Raw genomic sequence first — 23,886 nt, 5'->3', positions numbered from 1 at the left:
GTTTCGTGAGCGTTTCGTGAGCGATTGTGCCATTCGGCTAGCCACCCAGGCCCCGTAGCCGAATGGAATTTCTAAGACGCGAAACGAAACGCCGCGAAAGGTGACTCTGTCGCGCCAATACGCAAGAGCGATAGAGATAGATATCTACGAGCGTTTCGTTTCGTGAGCGTTTCGTGAACGTTTGTGCATTCGGCTACGCACGATGAAGTTTCATGTGGGTTGGTTTCCGTTTTGCTCTTATGTACGTCCAGTCCAGTTATAACTAGATGCCTGGATTCATTGCTCTTTTATACGTCAATTTACGTAATCAGCTCCTCGTCTATCACGAGATCTCGATCGAGAGAACTTAAGTGTTCTTAATGACTTTTAGAACTATTTTAAGCGGGTTACTCACGTATTAAGTCGATATAGCGTTCGACATGTTTCGGTTCAATTTCGAGAACCTTTCTCAAGAGTAGCGACACCCCGCCTTTACATGTCGAGAGCGCGACGCATACTGCGGGCGCTTGCTCGGTGCGCGCGGCTGCTGAGGACAGGCGCAGGGGGGGTCGGCGGCGCGGGCGAAATTGAACCGAAACATGTCGAACGCTATATCGACTTAATACGTGAGTAACCCGCTTAAAATATTTTTAAATATGTATGAGTCTCACGGGAGTTTTATAGTTAAAATTACTTTAAGAACTAGTTATTTTTCACTTTGGTGTTTTCTAAGCGTATCGCGAAGTTCACAGCTCCAAAAGCCACTAGTTATTACTATGTACTAATTTTCAGGCTATCTCCTCGTCTATCACGAGATCTCGATCGAGGCGTGTCGAACGGACGTAGCGTTTACGCCACACGCCGCACGCTAGACGCCATGACACGCCATCTCGATAGCATGGACATGTGTAGATGACTGTGGATTTTGTAAGATGTTATTTAAATTAAATTTATTGAATCTGCATAGGTTTTAACCATCTTTTATTTAAAAATATAGAAACGCTAGCGTTTGCCCGCGGCTACGCTCGCGTTCAATTGGAAAATTGCGGATTGCTCCGTACACCCCCCCCCCATTTACGGAAGTGGGGGTTTAGAAAGAGACGTAGCCTATGTCACTCTCCATCCCTTCAACTACTCGTATCTCCACTTTAAAAATCACGTCAATTCGTCTCTCTGTTTTGCCGCGAAGAACGGACACACAAACAGACACACACACTTTTCCATATAATATTAGTATAAGTATGTGGATTGTCAAGAGAGGGCGCTGTTAATTTCATGCATGTGGTGACAGCTCAATACAATATATACTATCGAAGTTTTGCATATGCCGCGTAGTCACAAGCTTTGCCTAAGTTATTTCCCTTAATTAATTACTTACTTTTGTTTTACTTACTTTATTAATTACTTTGTTACCTAAGCTGCTGCTCTCGCATCGGACTTACCAGTCATTTGCGTAGATGCCGCAATCTTACGGACGCTGCTTAATACATCATATAATAGACTACTTGACCCTTTTTTAAAGTCTGTCTTGTATGATTAAGTATTGTCCAATTAACTGAAATAAAATATTAAGATTATTTTATTACGACCTAAAACAGCAGAAAATATTTTTAAAGTATACTTTTACGTAATAATCAGGCGAAAACAACACAGACATGTTAATAATTATATAGATTTTCTGTGCATCAGGTCATTCTATTCGAAAATAATATTTTTTGACTTTTTAAGTATGAAGGCATAAAGTTCAATATGTCAGTGATAGTTTTGACACGCAGTGAGGTTCGAATTTGATGACGTCACTACATCGCTGACAGCGTTTTCGGTGGCCAAAATAAATGAAAAATTACACACATTTTTAATCGAAAATACGTAGTCATCATACACTTTTCATGCCCAAAATCTATAAATATTGTTTTTTTTTATGTCAAACTACAGAATACAATCATTTATCGTGCCAAATTCGATATGAGTCTAGTAGCCTATTGATGTGAAAGGCCAATGATGATGATGATGACTCTGTACGTGCTCAAAAATGTCAGAAATCTCCTTGACATTACTCAAATATTAATGAGTAACTCGGCCGCTGAGATATATCTAAAAACTGTACGAATCCTAGAACTCACACGCCATCTTGCCAGCATTGACACTTGTAGACGGCTGTGGAATTTAATTAGTTTTGACGTTAATAAATGGACAGATCTGATCTGTTGGACGGGTAATTAATTTTGGTGCGTAATGTGGAGCGTACACTTAGTAGTAAATCAAAGACATATGTAACTCCGTATAGACAGATAAAATCTAAGAAAAAGACGTACCTCAAAACCATACAGAAAAAGGTACGGTGGCCTAGATGGCGATACACCTTTGGGGGACGCTCGGCTAGATGGCGCTAATATTAATATTTGACATTTTAACACATATCAAACTAAGAATATGGGCTAAATTGTCAAAACTGAGGTTCAAAAGTTTTAAGCTTGCGTCGAGAGACGGCTGTCTATTGCACTGTGATTACACATTTTACTTTGACAGTAACTCTCTATAATACTCGATCCTCTTTGCTAGTAATATACCTACGCTAGACTTATACAATAAATAAATGATTGAGCTGATATACGTCCCACTACTGGGCACAATACGCAATCCTCCTCTCATGCACGAGAGGGCTCGGACTAGGGAATGCAGCTAGAACCGAAAACCCAGTATCGGTTTTTTTTCGGTGAAACTCGAAACCGATTCGAATTTCGGTTTATAACCGAGTTTTTGTTACCTTCAGGTAAATTGTTAAATAAAACAGATTTTTCGCTTATATCGTGTTTTTATGGACTTTGTAAACACAGTATATAAATAAAAATCACATAGGACGATTTGTTGACTGCTGGGACCAGTTTTTCTTAGGAATTGGTGGAGATTATTGCTTTGAAAAGTATATCTGAAGTTCAATCGACATGAACAATTTAAGAATGTAACGTAAGTGATGTTACATATTTTTTTATGTTAGACGCAGCATATTCCGATGTAAAATGGTATGAAAAGACACTATTTTCAACTCTCTGAGAACGAATCTCATCTATAATTTTATTGAAATGATGAAAGTAATCGTTTTTAACCCCCGACGCAAAAACGACGGGGTGTTATAAGTTTGACGTGTCTGTCTGTCTGTTTGTCTGTCTGTGTGTGTCTGTCTGTGGCACCGTAGCTCCCGAACGGGTGAACCGATTTCGATTTAGTTTTTTTTTTGTTTGAAAGCTGAGTTAGTCGGGAGTGTTCTTAGCCATGTTTCATGAAAATCGGTCCACTATGTCGTGGTCAGGGGTTTTTCAAAATTTTAATTTTGTGGTTAGGTTATGGCATCTTTTGTGTCCTGGTGAGTTCTTTTATTTTTAACCGATTTCCAAATATCAATGGAGGAGTAAAATGAAATAAATATACTATAAAAAGAAAAAAAATACCAAGGCCTCCAAGTGTCCAAAGCTGATTCTAAGAGATCAATGGAGGAGGTTATCAGTTCATCTGTATTTTTTAAAAATATTTGTTATGCGATATCTCCCTCAACTCTGAACCGATTTTTTTTATCGAATTTATATACAGTTTGGTCCTATTTTTATCAAGTGGTGTCCAGTTCTGATGATGGGATCTTGGAGAATTCAAGGAAACTCTTCAAATCTTAAAGGTAAACTGATTTTCGTTTGCTAAGAACGTTGGGGTTTTAAGCCACATTCTGGTCAAGCTCGTGTTTTGGTGGCGGGCTCCATTAAGAATCAAGGGAACTCTTCAAATCTGAACGGCACACCAATAGGGACTTTTGTATCTTTATCAGAAAAGGAATAACATTAAAAAGAATGGCATTTGATGAAGTGGAATCGCTGATGATGATCAGAAAGAAACTCTTAAAGACACATGGCATTATGATAGTTGATTTGTTTTCTTCGTTATGTTTGTTAAGCATGTTGGGTTTTCAAGACGTAATTTTGTTAAGCTCGAGTTCTAATAATGGGATTCATGAGGAATCCAGGAAACTCCATAAACCTTAACGGTATACGTGTATTGTCTTTTGTATTTTTGTTAAATAAAACAGTCACTTTTGATGAAGTGGAAAAGATAAGCTCCTTTAAAATTGTTTTATATGATTGTTAAACAAGTTACCCGATTGGCTCCGACCTGGACCTGAACCCAGACCCGACACCGCATCCGCAAAACTTTACTTTTCGTTAATTTTACCTACAGTGTCTCCGCAAAAGAAAAAAAAAAGCCCCGGAATTTCTTCTTTCATCCTACAATTGCGTGAAAATAGCATAATATTATGTTACAATTACAAATCTCTTAAACACCGTTCAGTTTCCTTTTATAAAATATCAGATATTTGACGTATTAGATGAATCTTGAACAACTAAGTACCTACTACAAAAACAAAATGTTCGTTAGAAGTTCAAAAAGCGCTGGTGGCCTTGTGGTAAGAGAGTGCGAACGCGAACCCCGGTTCGTTCCAATGAGTTCATATGTGCGAAAAATGTCATTTGATATTTACCAGTCGCTTCTCGATGAATTAAAACATCACGAGGAAACCGGAATAATTCCAATAGGATCCTTCCGGTTGGAAGGTGAGACGGCAAAGGCTTTCAAAAAGCTAGTGCATGTGCCAAATCTTGGGATTAGTTGTCAAAGCGGACCCCAGGCTTCAATGAATGCCGCGGCAAATACCGGGATAATGCAAGGAGGACGATGATGGTTGTTAGAAGTTCAAACAACAATTACCTACAAGTAATTTGAAAAAGTAAAGTGATCACTGTAATTTGAAATATTTGAACAAGTAAAGTAATCTACATTGGCTTTACGTCAGTTTCTAGGTAAGAATTTGCATCTTAACTAATGTATTTAGTATTTTTATTAAAAAATCCTTCAACGAAAAAACTCGAGTTTAACTCGGTTGAAAACCGAGTTTCAAATCGGTGAAAACCGGACGGTTTTAACCGAAACTCGGTTTTTTCACTACTCGGTTGCATTCCCTACTAGGGAATGCAGCTAGAACCGAAAACTGAGTATCGGTTTTTTTTCGGTGAAACTCGAAACCGATTCGAATTTCGGTTTATAACCGAGTTTTTGTTACCTTCAGGTAAATTGTTAAATAAAACAGATTTTTCGCTTATATCGTGTTTTTATGGACTTTGTAAACACAGTATATAAATAAAAATCACATAGGACGATTTGTTGACTGCTGGGACCAGTTTTTCTTAGGAATTGGTGGAGATTATTGCTTTGAAAAGTATATCTGAAGTTCAATCGACATGAACAATTTAAGAATGTAACGTAAGTGATGTTACATATTTTTTTATGTTAGACGCAGCATATTCCGATGTAAAATGGTATGAAAAGACACTATTTTCAACTCTCTGAGAACGAATCTCATCTATAATTTTATTGAAATGATGAAAGTAATCGTTTTTAACCCCCGACGCAAAAACGACGGGGTGTTATAAGTTTGACGTGTCTGTCTGTCTGTTTGTCTGTCTGTGTGTGTCTGTCTGTGGCACCGTAGCTCCCGAACGGGTGAACCGATTTCGATTTAGTTTTTTTTTGTTTGAAAGCTGAGTTAGTCGGGAGTGTTCTTAGCCATGTTTCATGAAAATCGGTCCACTATGTCGTGGTCAGGGGTTTTTCAAAATTTTAATTTTGTGGTTAGGTTATGGCATCTTTTGTGTCCTGGTGAGTTCTTTTATTTTTAACCGATTTCCAAATATCAATGGAGGAGTAAAATGAAATAAATATACTATAAAAAGAAAAAAAATACCAAGGCCTCCAAGTGTCCAAAGCTGATTCTAAGAGATCAATGGAGGAGGTTATCAGTTCATCTGTATTTTTTTTAAATATTTGTTATGCGATATCTCCCTCAACTCTGAACCGATTTTTTTTATCGAATTTATATACAGTTTGGTCCTATTTTTATCAAGTGGTGTCCAGTTCTGATGATGGGATCTTGGAGAATTCAAGGAAACTCTTCAAATCTTAAAGGTAAACTGATTTTCGTTTGCTAAGAACGTTGGGGTTTTAAGCCACATTCTGGTCAAGCTCGTGTTTTGGTGGCGGGCTCCATTAAGAATCAAGGGAACTCTTCAAATCTGAACGGCACACCAATAGGGACTTTTGTATCTTTATCAGAAAAGGAATAACATTAAAAAGAATGGCATTTGATGAAGTGGAATCGCTGATGATGATCAGAAAGAAACTCTTAAAGACACATGGCATTATGATAGTTGATTTGTTTTCTTCGTTATGTTTGTTAAGCATGTTGGGTTTTCAAGACGTAATTTTGTTAAGCTCGAGTTCTAATAATGGGATTCATGAGGAATCCAGGAAACTCCATAAACCTTAACGGTATACGTGTATTGTCTTTTGTATTTTTGTTAAATAAAACAGTCACTTTTGATGAAGTGGAAAAGATAAGTTCCTTTAAAATTGTTTTATATGATTGTTAAACAAGTTACCCGATTGGCTCCGACCTGGACCTGAACCCAGACCCGACACCGCATCCGCAAAACTTTACTTTTCGTTAATTTTACCTACAGTGTCTCCGCAAAAGAAAAAAAAAGCCCCGGAATTTCTTCTTTCATCCTACAATTGCGTGAAAATAGCATAATATTATGTTACAATTACAAATCTCTTAAACACCGTTCAGTTTCCTTTTATAAAATATCAGATATTTGACGTATTAGATGAATCTTGAACAACTAAGTACCTACTACAAAAACAAAATGTTCGTTAGAAGTTCAAAAAGCGCTGGTGGCCTTGTGGTAAGAGAGTGCGAACGCGAACCCCGGTTCGTTCCAATGAGTTCATATGTGCGAAAAATGTCATTTGATATTTACCAGTCGCTTCTCGATGAATTAAAACATCACGAGGAAACCGGAATAATTCCAATAGGATCCTTCCGGTTGGAAGGTGAGACGGCAAAGGCTTTCAAAAGCTAGTGCATGTGCCAAATCTTGGGATTAGTTGTCAAAGCGGACCCCAGGCTTCAATGAATGCCGCGGCAAATACCGGGATAATGCAAGGAGGACGATGATGGTTGTTAGAAGTTCAAACAACAATTACCTACAAGTAATTTGAAAAAGTAAAGTGATCACTGTAATTTGAAATATTTGAACAAGTAAAGTAATCTACATTGGCTTTACGTCAGTTTCTAGGTGAGAATTTGCATCTTAACTAATGTATTTAGTATTTTTATTAAAAAATCCTTCAACGAAAAAACTCGAGTTTAACTCGGTTGAAAACCGAGTTTCAAATCGGTGAAAACCGGACGGTTTTAACCGAAACTCGGTTTTTTCACTACTCGGTTGCATTCCCTAGCTCGGACTAGTTCCCACGCTAGCCCCATGTGGATTGAGGACTTCACACACACCTTTAAATATTGAATTATGGGTACTACCGGTTAAACTACTGATTGCGTAGCCAGATGGCACAAACGCTCATGAAACGCTCACGAAACGAGACGGTCGTAGATATCTATCTCTATCGTTCTTGCGTATTAGCGCGACAGAGCCAGAGTACCTTTCGCGGCGTTTCGTTTTCGTTTCGTGTCGCAGTAATGTCATTCGGCTACGGCACCTGATGTGCCGACGGAAAGTGTCCAAAATTCTTGGAAAGTTTTCGAAACTTTCTATTGGCTACGTGCACGAAAATTACGCCCACTACCATGTGAACTTGAAGTGGAAAATGTCAAAAAATGACATGTAAACAAACATTATATTTTAACGATTTTTCGTTAATTATAAATAAATCGAATAACAAGAGCTACTATTTCAAATGTAATTTAAGTAGATAGATTATAAAGACATGGATATAATACCAAAAATCAGTTTTAAAGCATTACTCACGGTATAAACTTCACACCCCAGACTACAAAAAGAGTCAATAAATTGGTGTTGGCAGGGCATATAAGGAATCTTGAAGAACATAGGAGTAATGGTACAAGTTCTTCGAGCTAGTGATATGGTATTCGCTAAACCTCCGTCCCGTTAAGGCGATATATTTCCGTAGACGCTGCACGCACTCGTTTTTTGAAGCCGTTAAAAACATAGGAAAACGCAATGGAAAAATCTGAAAACTATATATGTTAAATTTCAGGATCTGGTGAGTATGTTATGGAGTTGAACAACATGAATGTTACAACTTCGCTCGATAGAAAATGACTCCAAAGTTACCTCTTCTTTTAACAATAAATCGTTCCCATAGCTAGGATAAAAACTTTTTTGACTTGTTTTTACTTCAATATATAGCTAATAAGATTATCTAGACGAATCTGATGAGTTTGTACCGGTAGCGTCATTAAAATAATATAATATTTACCAAATAATACCAAATCCGCAACGGAAAGATGGAACAACTATGAACCCAATTTTAAGACCTGTTACTAATCCTGTTTTTGCAAAAAAAAAAATTTTTGAAAAAAAATTTGAAATCGAAAACATTTTCGATGGCACTTATGGCCTCTTCAGTCGCGCGGCGGCGCTTTCAGAGGATGGACCTGTGTCAGTTTTTTCCGCGTGGTCACGTGTCATTGAAACAATGGGGAACAAAGCTTTGAGGAGGCAGAAAAAATAATTGCGTGCTAGAAAACAAATAAATAAAGAAAATTCTAATCAAAGACTGTGAAAAGGGAGGAAAATGATAATTTATATATACTCGTAAGTATTTCATTTTCATATGATGTTATCAATTGACATTTTTTTTTTTTTTTTTTTAATACTACGTCGGTGGCAAACAAGTATACGGCCCGCCTGATGTAAAGCGGTCACCGTAACCTATGGACGCCTGCAACTCAAACAGTGTCACATGCGCGTTGCCACCCCATTAGAAACTTGTACATTCCCTTTTGCTGTGTTAAGTACACAGCAAAAAGGAGTGTACAAGTTCCAAGGAGGGTTCGGGTTGCCGACGACTCAAATGACAATAAACGGAACAAGTTAGTTCCGTAAGTTCTCCCGTCATCAGCACACCGCACCCTCGTTGAGCTCTGGCAGCCTTACTCACCGACAGGAACACAACACTATGAGTAGGGGCTAGTGCTATTTGGCTGCGGTCTTCTGTAAGGCGGAGGTACTACCCCAGTTGGGCTCTGCTCTAGATTCGAGCGAGACGATATCCGCTGTGCTGTGCCCTACCACACAAAGCGGAATATCATTCGCTATGCCCTACCTCCTACTAAATTACTACATTTACGATATCTAAACATCATAGATTTTAGAAACCCCTAGACGACGCGTCTGTGACGTCATTACAGCACAACTTTTCCACTTGGAAAATATATGACTGATGTCCAGTTAGTGAAGAAACTTACGTATAATTTTCATAAAAATATTGAGTTGTTAGAAAGAAAAGACGGCGGTAGGTACAGTATTGATTGAAGATCAGGTAGGTCTGTCTTTCAAAATTTGGTATAAGGTTACTTAATTAGATCGTGCTACCCTCCGTCTATATTTTTTCTGTGTCTATGCCAAACATGTGGCCAGCCTGACAGAAATTTTGTTTGACAACTATCGCCATTTTTCCACAATAGTTAAAAGATTTCAGTATTTTAACTTCTCAATAAATTTTGATGAAAGTCCATAATCATACATTGATAAAGCTGGACATTTTTTATTTTATTTGGTGGGTATGATTACGGTACTTTATATTTACAGATATTTGACTAATTTGTAAGATTAATATGAATCCGTCAACAAGCTGTCTGACTCCTTTGACAACAGATGATACTTGATATGAATATACTTGAGAATTCAAGATAGGCATAGAATGGTATTGATACTTTATCTTGTGCTAGGTTGTATTTTATTTGGAGGTACGGTAGTGGCGGTAGTGCCCCCGCCAACACGAGTCAAGCGAAGAGAAAAGCTGTTTTCTTGAAGCATTTTGTCGTTCTTCTGAATCCTCGAATTTTGGGTCTGGTTTAAACCAGATTAATATAATTGTCAGGATATGATATCAATAGCAACTTTATTAAATAGACAAAGTTTTAATTGCATAGTTTTCATACTTTTGATTTTATTCATATATTAAAATATAAATAGCATATATTTCATCAGTGACTGGATGTGATTTCATCATGTTTGAATGACGATCATCAAAATTTACAAGTAAGTAACCTGCTATTAGTAGGTTCATAAACAACAAGAATAAAATTCGAATCTTTGGCATGTATACAGCTTAAAAGCTTTCAATATGAAAATGAAAAAGCGTTATTTATTCACGACTGACAAAAATGTGTATTTTTAAACAACAGTGACATGACATAATAAACTTTTTACATAAAGTCTATTGTCAAAGAAGCTGAATGACGGTTACTGTGTTCTGTTAACTATGCTGTTAACAATATGTTTATAAGAAAAAACTTCTACATGAAGTAGAAAACTCGCCGAGATGTTAATCTTTCCCCTCCTCCCTTCAGTTTTTCATATATCAATTTTCAGTTTTTTTTATATATTCAGGAAAACCGTAAAAGCTAGTTATGATGTTTAGGAGATCTTTGCAGGTAAATAGTTGTAACTCGTAATTTTCAAATTGTGCTCCTATTTATTACGGGACTAATGCTGAAAACGCAAAAAAAATATCTTTTTTATACATTTCGACTGTCATTATACAGCTCATTTCTATGGAACATCCAATTTTTTTTTCGTGGTTTCAGCATTGCACCCTTAATAAAAGTTGTTCATAATGACCTCAAAAGTCACTATGAAAAGTTTGAATGGTCCTTTTTAGGGTTCCGTACCTCAAAAGGAAAAAACGGAACCCTTATAGGATCACTTTGTTGTCCGTCTGTCCGTCCGTCCGTCTGTCAAGACCCTTTTTCTCAGGAACGCGTGGAGGTATGAAGCTGAAATTTATATCAATTACTCAGGTCTACTGTCCCTTGAAGCTGTGAAAAAATCAAACTTCTAAGCCAACGCAATCAAAAGATTCAGCCGTTTATGCCGCAAATTTTCGACACTTGCAAGGGAATCAAAACCTACAGGGTGCTTTCCGTGAACTCAGAATCTTGAAATTTGGTACGAAGCAACGTCTTATAGCATAGATAAAGGAAAAATTACGAAATCATAAATTTTTAGTTACATCACATAATATATTTTTTTTTAATAATTTTAACCTTACTACCCATTTCCTCATAAACGCGTAGAGGTATTAAATTGAAATTCATACCAAATACTCAGGTCTATAATACCTTTAAGCTGTAACAAAATCAAACTTCTATGTCAACGCAATCAAAAGAAACAGCAATTTAAGCTGCATATTTTGAAACTCGCAAGTACTCGCAAGGGAATCAAAACCTAAAGGGTACTTCCAGTCGACCTAGAATCTTGAAATTTGGCATGAAGCAACGTTTTATAGCACACATAAAGGAAAAATTCCGAAAACCTTAAATTTTTAGTTACATTACAAAATATATATTTTTTAATAAATATAAACTTATTACTTTTTTCCTCATGAACGCGTAGAGCTATCAAGTTGAAATTCATATCAAATGCAGGTTTGTACGGAACCCTCGGTGCGCGAGTCCGACTCGCACTTGGCCGGTTTTTATTTCACCCTGTCGATCTGTAGCTAAGTGCGATTACTAAGAAGTTTCGACGATGGCAGTTGGAGAACCCGAAAAAATCGATAAAATTAATTGTAGTTTAGGAACGTCCTTAAAAGCTCCGACAACGCTGACCAAACACACTGTAACTATAAATCATTAGTATTACTTACACAAATGATGAAACCTAATAAAGAAAATAAAGGCGGTGATCGTTTACCATCAGGCGATACAGCTGCTCATTTGCCTCCTATTTCATGAAAAAACTAAGAAAGCCCAGTTAAAATACGGCGATCATTGTACTGCGATCCGTCTGTGTCATGCTGCCGCGCGAATTTGAGTTCCCGTGTGCGACAAGCGAACAGAGCCGCGCGGGCGGGGCTGCCCGGACGCCGCGCACCTCACCCCCTTGGATTGGTTAGTTTGACAGATCATCTCGCCTTAATGCCATATAAAACAAATCTAAACGTAAGTACCTAGTCATGTCCGCGGCCGCAGAAATATCCCACACGGGCCTATTCCCAGGCTAGGCCTGAATCTTTAAGCATAATCTTTTGCGGTAGGAAAAATACTAACAGCGTATTGAACAATATTAGGTAAAAAAAGCTTAAATATAATTTATTATAATGGTTTGTTTTGACATGTCACTTACGTTTTCTTTTCACCGTAGCTATCCATTTAGTTCTTTGATCCAATTTCCAGTGTGCTCCAAGAAACGCATCGAACGTGCAACGACTATTTATGCCATTATTTTTACAATTAACAACGAAACAACATTGATGCCCCATATCAAACATTACACAAATACACATTGTATTATATTTTATGAGTTTTGATAGATGACAACCACAATCAGTGTCGATTTTGACCACCGCAAGCACTGCGATCGCTTTGCTTACCCCCTCCATGCACTTCGCACGAAGCCAATACTTTGTATGGACAATTGTATGGATGGAAAATGTCCATTTCATAAATTTAAATTCCCTTTATTTTTCGTGAAAGTTTCGTGATTTTTTAAAGAAATTTAAGATTTTTGTTTCCGCAACTTGCATATCACTACTTAAGCGGGAGAACGGGACCTTAATTTGTGCTTGATATAATAAACAAAATTTTTTGATGGATTTTTTTAGTAAATTATTAACTTCTAACCAAAGAGGATCGAGTATTAAAGAGCGTTACTGTCAAAGCAAAATGTGTAATCACAGTGCATAGACTGCCATCTCTCCACACAGGCTTAAAACTTTTGAACCTCAGTTTTGACAATTTGGCCCATATTCTGAGCTTGATATGTTTTAAAATGTCAAATTTTAATATTAGCGCCATCTAGCTGAGCCTACCCCAAAGGTGTAACGCCATCTAGGTCACCACTGCTTTATCTATATGGTACTGAGCTTTGCTTCTAACTAATATGATTTTTATTTACAATAATTCATTGGTAAAAATTCTTCATGAAGTTTCGTAAAATTTGACGATATCTTTATTACCTACGCTATAGATGTGATTTTATACTATTTTATGCAACAGGCGTTTAAAGGAGGTCAAAAAAGATGAGTGGCGTGGGTAACGATTTGAGGCTAAGCCAAAAATTGTTATTAAGATGCCACGAGTATTTTTTGACTCGGTTAAACACCGTTGCATACAATACTTTTTCTACGACCATGCACTTAGTTTCTAATAGTTTTCTTGAATAGCTTTCGTGAAATTCACACTGTTTCCTGTATTTTGACGCAAAGGTTTGCACTGTCAGCTCAGCTGCCCAAAGCCTTCCCGCGCACGCGCGCAGTATCGTTATAACAATGCGTTGCCATGGTTACAGAGCCAAACAATGCGTTTTCAGTTTTTTCGATATTGCGCGCATGCGTGGAAAGCCGGCGGACGCTGGCTTTGGGGAATAGACTTTTATGTAGGGTTTTAAAGATCTATGCACGACCCTGTAAATGACGAATAACAGTTCGGGAGTAGAAAGAATGGTTTATTTACCTTTTAGGGTACCATATGGCGTTTAATCACTTATGCTGATATTTGAGCAATTCCTGAAAAGTTTGTACATTTGGATCACGTATCCGATTTTGATAAAAATTGGTAGGCTGATAGAGTCCGTGATACTCAGCAGTAGCAGACTAGCAGTAGGTAGTTTGTATCTAACCTTCCTTTTTGTTACCAGTTACCTCTTTGTTAACTTTTCGGGGTTTTACAACACTGAAAAAGCTAATTCCATGTAACAGAAATATGAAAATAATTAGTAACTTACGTTGAAGTTACTAATTATCTGCATAGGTATTTATTTATAATGCTGCAAAAACTGTGTTTCTTATAATTATCTCATGCTTTATACAGCGCGTAAACCTAATAAGGGCGATAAATGAAACCAGGCATATAATTCAATATTGTTATCATTAATTAAGAAGTGTTTTTGAGTTACTCTCAATTTTCACCCCATAATGAATTTTTGAAAACTTTCCCAGCAGCAATGTACTGTAAACGTGGTTGCGATGACAATCAATGACAACTGTCAACGAGCGTTAAACGCGAGTGTGTTTGCATTACGTTGCGGGCCGAATTAATTTGTATGGATAAAAAAAATATTTCAATTTTATGTAAAAGTTATCTAATTCCATTTTTGATGTCCTATACTCACCACCGTTAAGAGGTTCGCCCGTATTAGGTTTACACCCTGTATTGTATCTGGTATAAAATATTTTATTTTAAGATAAGTTTCCTATTGAAAACGAATTTAGTAGAAAACTTCTCTTTTAGCATACACAAGGGAAGTTTAATGTTTCTTTAAAATATCCTGAAACATCTTGAATAAAATTGATTCTGTGAAATTAGGATATAATCTTCGGCTTAGCCGGCGGATTTTATGTTTTAATTTCCTCTCTTAGGCATTAAACTTGTAAAGAAGGTTATTATGAAGAGAGCCTGTTTTTGAAAACGTTACTTAAAAGTAATAGAATTTTACAGAAATCTGCAGCCGTATTATGCTTACAACTTTATCACTTATATATGTAGATAAAGTATCCGTCACGCTTTGGCAAGCATGTAAGTGTGAGAGTGACAGACGTCTTATCCACGTGGATAAGTGATAAAATTGGAAGCATAATACGCCGGCTGGCTAATTTTGTAGCTATCGTGCGTCTCGCCCACAATAATTTATGCCGGAACTGAAGTAATGGGTACATGTATAAGTGTACACCGTGTTTTTTCGTTTTCCGTTAAATTCGATACGTAGCCTAGGTTCATTATCAGGAACCACCCTGTATATCACTTTTAGTTAAATTCGCAAATATTTTTTTTATCATTTTCATACATAATAAAATTAATAAATGAATTTATTAATGTGAGAGACCGCACATGTCAAAACAAATAACATTAGGAATTGGTAAAGGCTTGTCACACACATTTTCAGTAATTATCTTTATTTTTTTAATAACTCAATAACCGTAAGAGTTAAGACGCTAGTTTTTAGATAAATTCATTGTATTTGAGCTAAAGAATCTTCCCTTAAAGTTAACGGAATTCGATAAAAACATAAAAACAGGTTGTATAAAAGCGCCTGGCATCCGTTGGCTCGTTGGGTGGACGACATTCGAAAAACTGCGGGGCGCTTCTGGATGAGATTAGCCCAGGACCGGGATAAGTGGCGTACACGGAGGGAGGCCTATGCTCAGCAGTGGGCGATTAATGGCTGAAATGATGATGATGATAAGTTTAAGGCCTGAGTGGAAGCCTTACGGCTCAGCCACGACATTGGTCTAAGCGCGGCAGCGGTGAGCGGCGGCCATACATAAAATAAAAAAAAATAAAAAAATAAAATATTGGGGGACACCTTACACAGATCAACTTAGCCCCAAACTAAGCAAAGCTTGTACTATGGGTGCTAAGCGACGATATATATACTTAAATAGATAAATACATACTTATATACATAGAAAACATCCATGACTCGGGAACAAATATTTGTGCTCATCACACAAATAAATGCCCTTACCGGGATTCGAACCCAGGACCGCGGCTCAGCAGGCAGGGTCACTACCGACTGAGCCAGACCGGTCGTCACATTGGAGCGAGACACAGCGATGGGACTTTTCATTTGCACGTATGGCTGCCGCTCACCGCTGTCGCGCTTAGACCAATGTCGTGGCTGAGCCGTTAGCCCGGAGCTTCCGGAGTGGCGTACAGGGGGGCGTGCAAGCATGCGTCCATACTATCTAGCGCCTACTCAGGACACTTTATGAGCTTTAATTGTTTGACATCCACGTCGCACGCCACGCACGCCCAGTAGCGTGAGCGTTAAGGCCTTCAGCACAGAACTAGATTTAGATAGAAGAAACAAGTTCATCTATTTGTTTGACGACCGGTCTGGCTCAGTGGGTAGTGACCCTGCCTGCTAAGCCGCGGCCCTGGGTTCGAATCCCGGTAAGGGCATTTATTTGTGTGATGAGCACATAATATTTGTTCCCGAGTCATGGATGTTTACTATGTATGTAAGTATGTATTTATCTATTTAACTATGTATATCGTCGCTTAGCACCCATTGTACAAGCTTTGCTTAGTTTGGGGCTAAGTTGATCTGTGTAAGGTGTCCCCTTTTTTTGTATTTTGTATAGGGGCCGAGCGTGTCAGATTTTGTACTGAAGTTGTTACTTGCCTGTGATTTTAAATGTGTCTCAGGCCCTTGAGTGTTGACAATTTTTGTGTTATTTTAATTAAATATCACGTAACAAGTAATTTTTTATGGTTCTGTTGACTTCATCTTACAAAAATTGATGCCCTAAAGCTGCATACTGCGAATAAAGACGGACAACTCTGTGGATTTTACAGAATTCATTTGACACGCTAAGTAGATACGTTTTGCTTGATCTATGCCATAGGCCACACACAAAGATTCTATGGTATATATGACAACAGTGGCCTTAAGTATATTGTTATGAGAAAATAAGTTTTTGATTGAAAATAGCCTAAATGCAGGTAAAAATTCGTAAAAAGGTGATTCAGGTTGAATTAGTTACGTCAGCAGGAGTTGTTTGCCTTTGTGCTAATTCGCCAATCGCTGACGACGGCTCCACAGCTTACTTACTCGTAGATGAAGGTGGTTTAAACACGAAAGGGCTAAACATTAACAAAAAGTTTTAGTTACTTATTAATTTATTCCTATCTATTATTTATCGGATTTGGAAATTTTTATATGGTTTATCGAGAGTTCTTTCAGTCCTAATAGGAGAAAAAAGTGTCCCAAGGTTTTTTCCCATTCTGTTACCATTTTTTCATACATTTTCTATGGCAGTAACGGAATGGAGACTCTGAAATATGTATGGGAAATCTTGGGCCATTTTTTTTCTCTTATCAGGATCGAAAGACCTCGCGAGTATGAGTAGGGGTGGACAAGTTTGAAAATAAATGGTCCACTCACGTGATTTTAACTTTCATAAAATTCGCTCTCAATTGGCTTCCACATAACATTAATCGTAGCTCTAGGTCCTGGATCCATGTGGAATGGAAGCATTTGAATGGCTAACACCTGAATTGCAATACACAAATTGATGCGTTTTAATTGAAAAGTGAACTAGCTTCACAGCTGTTTTGTGGGCGACCCAGCCCGCCGAGGCGCGAGGCGATAGCGAAAAACCCGCGAACTGCTGCATCAGGGGCTGATAAACGAAAACAATTCAAAGGATTTATTTCCTGCCCTAATTACTGCCCACCAAAAAAGAGCACAACTTTTAAAACGGCTACAACGTAGTATCGTCCCTTTCCAATCAATCTATGTAAAAAAGGATGGAACTATGATACCAATGTTCTACTCTTTTTGCCTGGTGAAAAGGTTTGGAAACTTTGTGTTTTTTACGGACACCTTAATTAATATCAAAGGTTGGGAGGGATAGATTGTGCCAAGCGGACACCTTTATAAGGACGTCAATTCACGTCTTATAAAAGGGTTACAAGGACTTACTTTACAAGGACGACGGCCCGAGCGGACCGCAGGCAGAGATAAATTCGCACAGATCCAGCAGGCCTCCGTGGCGTAGTTGGGAGCGTGATGGCTCCGGAAAAGCCAGAGGTCGCAGGTTCGAGTCCTGCCGGAGGACCAATTATATTTGAAAGTTTGTTTATTACTAGATATTACAAAGAGTAACAATATGTCCTTAGTCATTCATACTAATAATAATAAATGGGAAAATGTGTATATCTGTTTGTCCGTCTTTCACGGCAAGACGGAGCGACGAATTGAAATGTTTTTTTAAGTGGAGGTACCTAGTTGAAAAGATAGAGAGTATCATAGGCTACTTTTTGTCTCTTTCTAATCCCACATTTCCTTAAAATGGATGTGGAAGTTTTTATGGAGCATTCTTCGATTTTCGATGGTGGATGACGGGGTGGTGGTGGTTGGTGATGGTAAATTTAAATTTAAATTGTTACAATGTCAACTTCCTAGCAACATAACTGTTATTATTCATTAGTGGAAACTGTGTGGCTTGTGAATATGTAATCTGATTTTACTAATAGTAATATGTATGGTTTTTCCTGTTTGTTTCCCAAAGGTTTAGTTATAGTCTAAGATCCGTACTAAGCTCGATTTTCACCGACGTGTTAACCAGATGAAAATAATATTTTATTAAATAAAATAAGTTTCTGAATATGTCTTAATATGGCAACCTCAATAAAAATGGTCAAGATTATTTTTTTTAAAATCTTTGAAAAATTTATATTTTTTACTAATTTCGCCGACGTTTTTACCAAATGAATCAAACTCCAGTAGAAAGTGTACTCTATACAAATTATGCAGCACCCAGTTGCCTACCTTTTTTGGTCCCTAAGACCTGGCAGCCGCTGTCAAACAGGTAAGTTGATGGTAGTAGTTGCACCCTTTTGTTAACCAATCCGGGCTAGTCTAAAAATGAGGCCAACTAAATTACAAATAAATTAGTATAAGGTTGCCTGAGAAAAATTGGTCATAAATCCTAGTTGCCAGACTTTGAAGTTGAAAAATTCGGAGCAAAATCCATGTCTAAGATCCGTACTAAGCTCGATCTTCACCAACGTGTTAATCAGGTGAGAATAATATTTTATTAAATAAAATAAGTCTCTGAACATGTCTTACTATGGCGACCGCAATAAAAATGGTCAAGATTATTTTTTTTAAATCTTTGAAAAATAAATATTTTTTACTAATTTCACCGACATGTTTACCAAATGAAACAAACTTCAGTAGAAAGTGTACTCTACTCTATACACAATATGAAGCACCTGGGTTGCTTACGTTTTTTTGATCCATAATACAGGCAGCTAATGGCAGCCGCTGTCAAACAGTTAAGTTGAGCTGCCAGGTCTTAGGCACCAAAAAAGGTAGGCAACTGAGGTGCTGCATAATGTGTATAGAGTGCACTTTCTTCTGGAGTTTGATTCATTTGGTAATCGGCATTTAGTAATAACGTCGGCGAAATTAGTTAAAAATATTAATTTTTCAAAGATTTAAAAAAAATAATCTTGACCATTTTTATTGAGGTTGCCTTATTAAGACATGTTCAGAAACTTATTTTATTTAATAAAATATTATTTTCACCTGATTAACACGTTGGTGAAGATCGAGCTTAGTACGGATCTTAGACATGGATTTTACTCCAAACTTTTCAACTTCAAAGTCCGGCAACTAGGATTTATGACCCATTTTTCTCAGGCAACCTTATACTACTTTATTTGTAATTAAGTTGGCCTCATTTTAAGACCAGCCCGGATTGGTTAACAAAAAGGTGCAACTAGTACCATCAACTTACCTGTTTGACAGCGGCTGCCAGGTCTTAGGGACCAAAAAAAGCTAGGCAACTGAGGTGCTGCATAATGTGTATAGAGTATACTTTCCACTGGAGTTTGTTTCGTTTGGTAAACACGTCGGCAAAATTAGTTAAAAATATTAATTTTTCAAAAAAAAATTAAAAAAATCTTGACCATTTTTGTTGAGGTTGCCACATTAAGACATGTCCAGAAACTTATTTTATTTTATAAAATATTATTTTCATCTGGTTAACATCTCGGTGAAAATCGAGCTTAGTACGGATCCCCTACTATTAGATAAATAATAAATAAAGATGACGACTGCATAAAAAATGGCATTCTGTTTAGTCCGTCAGTTAGATCGTCCAATAATACTGAACATATATTTTTCGCTTTTTCTTATCAATGGAAAAATACAAAAATATAGAGCATCAAAGTTCCGGAGTGGGGTCTTGTGACGTCACTTCTAAGTAAAAGTTGTACCTACACTGAGAGAAAAGACAACCAGTTTTCATGTTCGTTCAACAAGTTTTTTGGTTAAAATAGCGCCTACGTGCTCTTTGGTTCAAACAACAAGCTACTTGTCATTTGAATCGGCAATATATTTGAATCAACAAGTCGATTTTATAAAAACCACCTGACACATATTGTTTTAAACATACGTTTGGCTGATTCAAACGGATAAACCGCAACAAGTCGAACTTGTTAAATTCACAATGCAAATTTCTCTCAGTGTAGGCGTGACGTCTCGCGAAACTTCAACGCGCTATACCGTCGTCATTTTTCGTTTGACGAGAAAAAAAAATACGTGTCTAAAATTCTTTGATAATCTAACTGATTGACTAAATAATTAGTTTTTTTAGGCGTCTCGCCTATTGTTTTATAAAAGGGGTGAAATCTTTACTAATCCTTCCGAAGCCGCGCTTTAGCTTTAGCCGCTAGATCTCTGTCCTCTCTGTAGTAGTCATACAATATTGGCTCTTTTTTGCGTCTTAAAAAATCAACAATAGTCTCTTCGTCTACAAAAGCGGCGATATAATTTTGCATTTATCGTGCAAGTACTTACTTATCTCTTCGATACTTTTTGAACTGCGTTATTACCTTTTTGTTCACACTTTTACTGACACATTGTATACCTTGTTGTAAAGACTTAAGGTTCGTCTAAGTTCACTTAAAAGTGTTGCTGTTATAGTATAATGGTTTAAGGGTCTCTCGAACGTCGCTGTCATAATAATATGCGGTATAAGTTACTCCCTCATTTTAAAACAACACGCTTAAATTAAGTACTTATTGTAAAAGAAAAATTATTGTCGGTATAGAAAATATGTTTTTTTATTTAACGAAAAAAAAATGCACCTTGAACTACGTTCAGCTCAATTTCAATATCTAGTGAAATGAAATGAAATATTTATTTTACAAGTAGGCATATTACAATGCGCTTATGAACGTCAAATAAAGGTATGCCGGCTCTAACCCTACGCCTCAGCCTCGAGAAGATTTCAGTCCCCCCTCAGTTGGAGGGGGGTATCCACTATGGGACCGGCAAGAAACTCGGCGGGCCACTTCTTTGTAAAACATTATATCTTATAAATTAACATGCATTAAAAAACGAGATACAATTTAATCAGCAAAAGTAATCGGCAAAAAAAGAAAAATTTATGTGCATAGGCGGCGTAGTACATTAGAATCATTAGTAGAGAGCGGATTTCAGCACGGGAAGCATGGTCGCGCGATAGACGATAAAATATCAGGCCGTCCCTATCGCACTTACAAATAGTGCGATAGGGACGGCCTGCTATTTTATCATCTATCGCACGACCATGCTTCCCGTGCAGGTCGATCGATTTAAGTATTAATATGGATATGACTAGTGCACTTTTTTAAAATATATGTCTTTAGGTTTAAAATAAGGTCTTACAATCGACTATTGTTACATCGCACACCGCAAACTTCGCTGAATAATTAGATTAAATTAATGTTATTTTTGCAACAAACTACATTTAAAGAAAATATTTTTTTCTAAATAAAAGCAGTAAGCGAATATTATCATTTTTGCGCCGAAGAAATATTAAAGAAAAATAACTTAAATAAATAAATAAAAATTACAAACATTTTTATTTATTAAAAAAAAAATGTTCAAAGAATATTCAAAATATGAAGGCCATTAAGTATTTATTCTTCTTCATATTACTTCTTCTTTCAACCTAGCGTTTTCCCGGGCTAGCGTCTAGCTTTCTCAGCTTCTCTTTGAGTCTTTGTGCAAATCTCAATATTAATAAACAATTATAGTTTGTGTCACAATCAACCGTTTTACTTCGCCCGGTCTTTGACATTCTTGGGTATGAGATTGTACTACGTCGACGTCTAGCCAGCGCTTCTTAGGCCTACCGCGGCCGCGTGACCTAGGGTCATGGACAGTCAGATTGAGGCATCCATTTCCGACATAGTCTATCGGTCGGCGGCGTATATGGCCTTACCATCGGAGGCGGCTTTCCTGCAACTTATCCGCCAGGTGGCAAACAATATTGCCAAGTTTATTGTCGGCGGCAACGTTCTAGTGACTCTTAAGAGCAATTTTTATTTTACGCTCAGCTTTATGTCGGGCGCGCGATATAAAACGTGACCCCGCAATAAATATCGATAAAATACTCGAAATATGAATAGTATTGTAGATTTTATCGAGCTTACTATGTCCGTTTTATTTGTTTGTCACTTTGCGAGGAAACTTGCTTGGAATAAATATACAATAAAACTTGGTGTTGGTAATAATAATGTTTTACTGGTGTAAGTACAATGTTTTTTTCTGTCCTTCGGCCGGAAAGCGTCAAATTTCAGGCCGCTGTGCTAAACAAAGTTACCGCTTCCTGGCTGGTTATTGTCGGATGTTTTTTGACCTCGGCTCCGCGTCGGCCGGGAATCACATCTGAGATATTTCTTACTTTACTGGCCTAGGGTTTGTAATCTACTATAGATAGTGGGAAGTGAAGTTAACTTTGTTTCACTTTTTAGTGCCGCACGTCATATATTTATTATACGAAAAAAAAACAGCTCGGTCTAGGTGTAACGGGGTGGAGGCGCGGTGGAGGTATCCATACTGATATTATAAATTGGAAAAGTGTTTGTGTCTGTTTGCATGTCCGTCTTTCACAGCAAAATGGATCAACGAATTGACGTGATTTTTTAACTGGAGATAGTTGAAGTGATGGAGAGTGACATTGGTCACTTTTTATTTCTTCCTAACCCATCCTCTTCTCTAAAATGGGGGGAGGGAGTTTGTATGGAAAATTCCGCATTTTTCGGAGTTAACGCGAGCGGGCTAGTATTGGTAAGCGAGGTTTCAGTTGTCAAAATGAGAATCATACAAATTATTTTTAAACTTTGATTTTATTGCCTAAGTGTCTTTTTAAATACTAGTTTACACAACTAACCTTGAACAGACATGTAACCTCAGTCTAAATTCGAGGAAACCACAAAAATACCATTAGTACTTAATGATACACGTGCTAACTTGCTGGTAAGCTTATCATAGATTACATCCAATAGATTCGCTTAACGCTGTTAACAAGATAAAGTGTTATCACTGATATGCTAACACATTACCGTACCGCACCAGTGGGAGCGAGAAAAGAATAACTCTTCTCACTCCCACTTATAGGCTAGGACAAGGATGATCATGGTGCGGTACGGTCCCCGTACGGTCATGCATTGTGTTCGGTGAATCCACGTAAAAGTAACGTGAGTCACGACTTCATTGAGTGTTTATTGGTATTAACTCAAATGGAATTGGGCGGGGCATGTTGCCAGGCAGAGTGAGGCAGGTGGACCAAAATGTTGACCGACTGGTGGCCGCTATCGGATGTAAGAAGCGCCTAGCATCCGTTGGCTAATTAGGTGGACGACATTCGAAAAACTACGCACTTCTGGATGAGATTAATCCACGACCTGGAATGCTCAGTAGTGGGCGATTATTAGTTGAAATGATCATAAATAAATAAATATTATAGGACATTCTTACACAGATTGACTGAGGCCCACGGTAAGCTCAAGAAAGCTTGTGTTGCGGGTACTCAGACAACGACATATATATATAGAGGTATAATTATATAAATACTTATATACATAGAAAACATCCATGACTCAGGAACAAATATCCGTGTTCATCACACAAATAAATGCCCTTACCGGGATTCGAACCCGGGACCGCGGCTTAACAGGTCACTACCTACTGCGCCAGACCGGTCGGTCGTCATGATGATGATTATTTTAACTACAGCTGCAAATGAAAGGATCTTTGCATATCTGGAAAATAACACTTATTTAGAGACAAATTAGCACTTGAACTTTCATCGGGAATAAATGGAACATGCCATAAAATTGTGACTTATGTTACTCTTGCCGCGCATTGACACTGTTAACTGTCACCGTCTGTATCCGTTCACCGTCACCGCAAAACATTAATCAAAACTGTTATGAAGTCTTATTGTGTGAATATGGGCATTTTCAGAATTTGGGACCCCCAAATACCGTAAGTTGTTAACAAAAATTAAGTCACTGTCAGTTTTGTGACGATA

General features: G+C 37.5%; 1 non-coding gene across 1 annotated transcript; it reads left to right on the top strand.

Moving 5' to 3' along the window:
• Positions 1-17,556: 17,556 nt before the first annotated feature.
• Trnap-cgg lies at positions 17,557-17,633 on the top strand. Its single transcript has one exon. It is a non-coding gene; the product is annotated as a tRNA-Pro (tRNA).
• The last annotated feature ends 6,253 nt before the right edge of the window (positions 17,634-23,886 follow it).

The sequence above is a fragment of the Leguminivora glycinivorella genome, chromosome 4 (assembly GCF_023078275.1).
Source record: "Leguminivora glycinivorella isolate SPB_JAAS2020 chromosome 4, LegGlyc_1.1, whole genome shotgun sequence".
NCBI classification, from domain to species: domain Eukaryota; kingdom Metazoa; phylum Arthropoda; class Insecta; order Lepidoptera; family Tortricidae; genus Leguminivora; species Leguminivora glycinivorella.
This window is presented reverse-complemented; position numbering and strand designations above follow the sequence as displayed.